Source organism: Lactuca serriola, chromosome 8 (assembly GCF_051521515.1).
Source record: "Lactuca serriola cultivar US96UC23 chromosome 8, Lser_US96UC23_V15, whole genome shotgun sequence".
NCBI classification, from domain to species: Eukaryota; Viridiplantae; Streptophyta; class Magnoliopsida; order Asterales; family Asteraceae; genus Lactuca; species Lactuca serriola.
In genome coordinates, this window is record NC_136415.1 from 80,264,653 (window position 1) to 80,270,944 (window position 6,292).

At 27.2% G+C, this 6,292-nt stretch overlaps 1 pseudogene; it reads left to right on the forward strand.

The window, feature by feature from the left end:
* Nucleotides 1-2,816: 2,816 nt before the first annotated feature.
* Nucleotides 2,817-4,610, forward strand: LOC145067090 (uncharacterized; annotated as a pseudogene).
* The last annotated feature ends 1,682 nt before the right edge of the window (nucleotides 4,611-6,292 follow it).

Consider the following 6,292-nt stretch of genomic DNA (forward strand, 5'->3'; position numbering starts at 1 on the left):
ATTTGAACAATAGATAATATAACAATTACTAAAATCGAATCATTTAACGATATCTACTCACGCATTACATGTGTATAAAATTAGTTATTTTTCTTATCTATTGTAATTAACTAATGTAATGATTTATTAAATTTAAAGAAAAATTGACGACATTTTAATTTCATCATGATAGTTATTTAAATTATCAATAGTTGTTTGTGTTGTAACATAATTTAATTTATAACTTTATGTTATTTTACATATTATTATTATTATTATTATTATTATTATTATTATTATAAATTAATTTGAAAATAACTTAGCTGAATTTTAGTTATTATAAGAAATGGTTTCTGGAGATCTTTTAGTTAATTTTACTTTGAGATTTATGTTCTCTTACGTTTATTGTATTTAATATTTTCCTTTTAACTCTTGTAAAAAATATACATTGAGTTTTTTTAAAACTTTATTTGATATTTTGCTTTAGGTTTTAAATTTTACACTATATTTTTAAGTTTGTTTGTTGTATTAATTTAGGTTATGCGTTTAATAGTTAACCTTTTAGTAATCATATGTCATTGAAAATATTTGTGTCACTTATATTAACTAAAAAATAATTATTATTATTATATTTTAATATTTAGTTAATGTAACATTATAATTAATTTGAACAATAGGTAATATAATACCTACTAAAATCGAATCGGTTAATGTTATCTACTCACGCTTTACGTGTGTATAAAATTAGTTATATTTCTTATCTATTTTAATGAACTAATGTAATGATTTACTAACTTTAAAGAAAAATTGACGACGTTTTAATTTCATCATATAATTATTTAAATTATCAATCATTGTTTGCGTTGTAACATAATTTAATTTATAACTTTATGTTATTTTAACTATTATTATTATAAATTAATTTTAAAATAACTTAGCTGAATTTTAGTTATTATAAAAAAAATAGTTTTTGGAGATCTTTTAGTTAATTTTACTTTTAGATTTATTTTCTTTTACGTTTATTGTATTTAATATTTTCCTTTTAACTCTTGTAAAAAATATACACTGAGTTTTTATAAAACTTTAGTTGATATTTTACTTTAGGTTTTAAATTTTACACTATATTGTTGTTGAATTGTTAGTTAGCTTTAAACTGTCATATTTGTTTCGTTATAATTCTATTCAGGATGTTCTTTTTTTTTTAAATTATAGTTCACTGTTTTACAATAGTTATACACTTTAAAAACACATTATTTGAATATGTATTGAGTTACTTACAACCCTCCAAAAATGATATATCAAATGTTTTTTTTATAACATTTTTTTTATAGATTGTTGATTTGCAGGAGATGTGGTAACCCCTGTGAGTGAAGATTTTGTAACTTGTCAAGCAATGGTTTCATTTCTTGTTATTAACAATTATTCGTGGTTACAATATTTCTTTTTCTTTTGTTCTAAAATTCCATATTTCTAGTTATTTCCGGGTCTAATAAACGAATTTGGTTCCACTTATCAATTTCAGGTTCCGTATCCATTCTAGCCGGTTTGATACCCGTAACCGAATCGGAACAGGTTACCGTATACCGGTCCGGTTCTTGGTTCCTATAATCCTTCAATTTCCGATTCCGGGTTTTCTAGGCAGGGCCGGCCCATGGGCCTGGGCAAGCTGGGCGACCGCCCCGGGCCCCCAAATACCATAGGTCCCCCATTTTATATGTCTTATATAAATTGTATAGTATTAGCCCATTAGGTTTAAGCTTCTTGGACTCTGATTATTGAAGCCCAGTACAACAATTGTCTCTTATCAGCGCCAACCAAAAGTCCAAAAAGAAAGTGGGAGGAATGGGGAACGATCGGCGCGTGCTGAGAGCGAGAGATGCCGACTTCCAAGGCGCAATTAATCTTCAACGATCAGCTATGGAATCGAAACGTTTTCTCCGGATTCTAAGTTAAGCAACGGTCTCAATAATCAACTTCTTCTATTTCTTCTTCGATTTCAATTGAATCGATCTCTTATTTCTTCCCCAATTCTCCCTTTTCTAATTTCCGATTTGGCGATAGTACATCTTCTCCTTCGCTTCTTTCTCAGTATTCACGATTTCTACCGATCATTGGCCTTCTATTTTCGATTTTCAAGTTTAATTTGCGACAGACCTATGTCCACTGATTCGTCACAGACGAAGAGTAGAAGACACGATCACAGAATTTTTATCACTGCAATATCCGTATGAAAGACACAATCAATTGCGTAATTTCAAAATTTTATTTGTAAGTTCTAATTTCTAGCATTAAATTTCTTATTTATCTGTGATTTTCTAATTTTTTATGAATCTAATATTCATAATTTTATGCTATGTAGAATCTGAGGACTGAGAATCCAGGAATATAACCTTCAGATTGTGTGATTGTGAATCCTTTTAACGGTTTAACTCAAAAACTTTGACTCTGTAAGTATCCTTCTCGGTTTGTTTTAGTCTTTGAGAGATAATTTATTATTCAATTGCCTAATTTTAGTTGTTTAATGTTAATATTTTTAATCTGATTTTTTTTTTAACTTTAGAATTTTTTGTAACAACATCAGCAGCTTACTAGTTGCTTAGAGGTTATTTAAAAGCTCACAGCATCAGCAGACAGCAGTTTACCAATTACCATCAAAGCATCACTGGCAGTCAACAGTAGGTACAAAGAACAAGAACTCTAATCTTTTGTTATTTGTTATCTGTGTGCTTGTTGTTTGTTTGCCTGATTGCCTCTTACCACTATATTGAATATGCATCCTAGAAAGTATATGTATGGAAGTGAAAAACAAAAGAAAAAACAAAAAATTGAACAAGATAATGAAACTCAAAAGGGTCTATGCACAAGTTTTAAAAAAAAATAGTTCTGCTGATGTACAAGTAAATAAACAAGATAATCTCACACATGAAACTGTTTTTAATGAGCAAGATAATGTCTTGAATGAAAATGTTTCTCAAGAAAAAGTTTCAAATGAAAATGTTGATTTTGATGATGAAAAGATTAATAATGAAGATGTTAATGTCATTAATGAAAATGTTAACATTTCAAATGAGAATGAGAATGAAAATGTCATGAATGATAACAATGAACAATTTATTCCACCTTTAGATATATATGATCCTAGTAATTGGGATAATCTTGATAATAACTTAAGAGATATTTTTATTGAAAAAGGGCCAATAAGAGAATCAAATTTTGTGTATCCTAAAGATAATCTATCTAGACATTTTTCTTAATACTAGAAAGTTAAGTAATGGTGAGACGAGTGATCGAAAATGGTTAATTTACTCAAAAGAAGTTGATAAAGTGTTTTTGTTTTTGTTGTAAATTGTTTAAACCTAATAATTATGTTAATAAAATTTCTTTAGCAAATGATGGATTTAATGATTGGAAACATCTATTTGATAGACTTAAAGAACATGAAAATAGTTCCCAACACCTTTTTTGTATGGATTCTTGGGATGAACTAATAGCAAGATTTGATAAGAATAAAACAATTGATAAAGATTTACAAAATAAAGTTTTAACTGAAAAAGAACGTTGGAGGCAAGTTTTAAAAATAAATAATTGTTGTCATTAAATATTTGGCAAAATATAATTTGGATTTTCGAGGTTGTAACGAAAAACTTTTTCAAGAATCTAATGGTAATTTTTTGGGAGCAATTCAAATGATGGCAGAATTTGATGTTATAATGCAAGAACATGTTAGACACATAGAAAATCATCAAACTCATCTTCATTATTTAGGACACAAAATTGAAAATGAAATAATTTCTATTTTAGCTAATAATGTTAGAAATTCTATAATTAATATTATAAAAGAATCAAAATATTTTTCTATTATTCTTGATTGCACCCCCGATGTTAGCCATCAAGAACAAATGACTCTTGTTATTCGATGTGTGAACATGTCTAATAATAAAATAAAAGTTGAAGAATTTTTTTTAGAATTTTTAAAGGTAGAAAATACATCAGGTTTAGGACTTTTTAATAAGTTATTAAATGCAATTAAATCTTATGGTCTTAATATTGATGATGTAAGAGGACAAGGTTATGATAATGGTTCTAACATGAAAGTAAAACACCAAGGTGTTCAAAAACGATTACTTGAAATTAATCCAAAAACATTGTTTATGCCATGTGTTTGTCATAGTCTTAACCTCACGGTTAGTGATATGGCTCATTCTTGTGCCAAAGCGATTTCTTTTTTTGGAGTTTTGCAACGCATTTTTGTATTATTTTCAAGTTCAACCAAAAGATGGTCAATATTACTTGATAAAGTCCGTAACTTAACGGTAAAATCTTTATCTAATACACGTTGGGAGAGTAGAATAAAAAGTATCAAAGCCATTAGGTTTCAAGCTCCTTATATAAGGGATGTCTTGATAGAATTAAGTTCATCATGTGATGATGCAAAGTCTAAAAGTGAAGCTGAAAGTTTAGTTAATGCTATTGAAAGTTATGATTTTTTACTTGGTATGGTAATTTGGTATGATATTTTATTTGCTATAAATAAAGTTAGTAAAAAAATGCAAACCAAAACTATGTGTATTGATGCTACAATTGATCTATTAAAAAATATGATAACATTTTTTTAAAAATTATAGAAATGAAGGTTATGCCATTAGTATTAATAATATTAAGACCATTGCATCGGGTATGGAAGTTGAACCTATATTCCCAAAAAAACGCCAAATTACTAGAAAAAAACAATTTGATGAAATTAATTGTGAAGATGAATCACTATCACCCGAAGAATCATTTAGAATCGAGTATTTTATATATATATATATATATATATATATATATATATATATATATATATATATATATATATATTGTTGATGTGGCAATTGCATCATTAGAGAGTAGATTTGAGCAATTAACAAACTTTGAAAACATTTTTGGATTTTTATATGATTCAAAAAGGTTAAAGTCATTGGATGATATTGAACTTAAAAAAAGTTGTGTTGTTTTTGTAAATAAGTTTACTCGTAATAACTTATGTGATGTGGATTTAAATGAATTTTTGACGGAACTTAAAGTATTACAAAAAACTTTGCCAAATGTTGTTATGTCATCGGTTGAAATTTTAGAGTTTGTCAAAGGTAAAGATTGTTATCCAAATGTTTGTATTGCATATAGAATCTTATTAACCATACCAGTTACTGTAGCATCAGCAGAAATAAATTTTTCAAAACTAAAATTATTAAAAAATTATTTGAGATCATCAATGTCACAAGAAAGATTAAATGGTTTGGCTATGTTATGTATTGAAAAAGATTTGTTGGATAATATTGAACTTATTCTATAATTGATGACTTTGCATCTAAAAAAGCTTGTAAAGGTAAATTTCTTTAGTTTTTCTTTGATATGTTTATGTATTATGGTTTAGAGCATGTTTTGGCTTTTTTATTTTATTGTTTTATATTAATAGTTGTTAAGTTGTTTGGCTTACGGGGCTTGTCCCGAAGTCTTTTTTCCATAGGTGGGAAGTCCCCAGCCTTCAATTGTATTATTTTTTTTAATTAATAAAATTTTTGAAGGTTCTGCCCTCTTTTTTTTATAAAAAAAACATTATGAGGGCCCCAATTTTTTTTTAGCCCCGGGCCCCACATTGTCTAGGACCGGCCCTGTTTCTAAGTCCCGGTAACCGGTCCAGATTTAGGCCCACTTTCATCCCTACTCCTCAGTGACGAACATTAATCCCATTTGGTCATGCCTTGCAATATCAACATTAATCCCATTTGGTTTTTATGACGAACATTATTTTATTTGTACTATTGTCTAAATATGTATCTTCTATAAATAATAAGAAATTAATTTTAGCAAAAGTAGAATCTCAACTTAATAGATGTGAAGCGTTATATAGAAAAAATAAATGATCAATATGAAAGTTATGTTTAAAATGATAGTCAAAAGTTATTTAAAAATTGGGAAAACCTCATAAAAACCCAACTTATTTTTATCAAATGCTTAAAAAAACCACTATATTTTTTTAGTGCACAAAAACCCTTATATTTTCTGAAATTCTTATTTAAGGTATCTATACTTACAAAAACCTAATCTATTTTCATGAAAGGATTAAAAAAACCATTATATAGTTTTTTGTAGTGCATTTAAATCCTTAAATTTTTTTGAAATTTTTTAATCTAATGAGTTGTAAGAATCAAAACATTGTGAATCGATTACATAACATTTTTAACTATCTAGGATTTACCGAGGTCAATGTCTTAAATGATACATTTTAAAAAATATAAGGGTTTTAACATACATTTAAAAAAATATAAGGGTT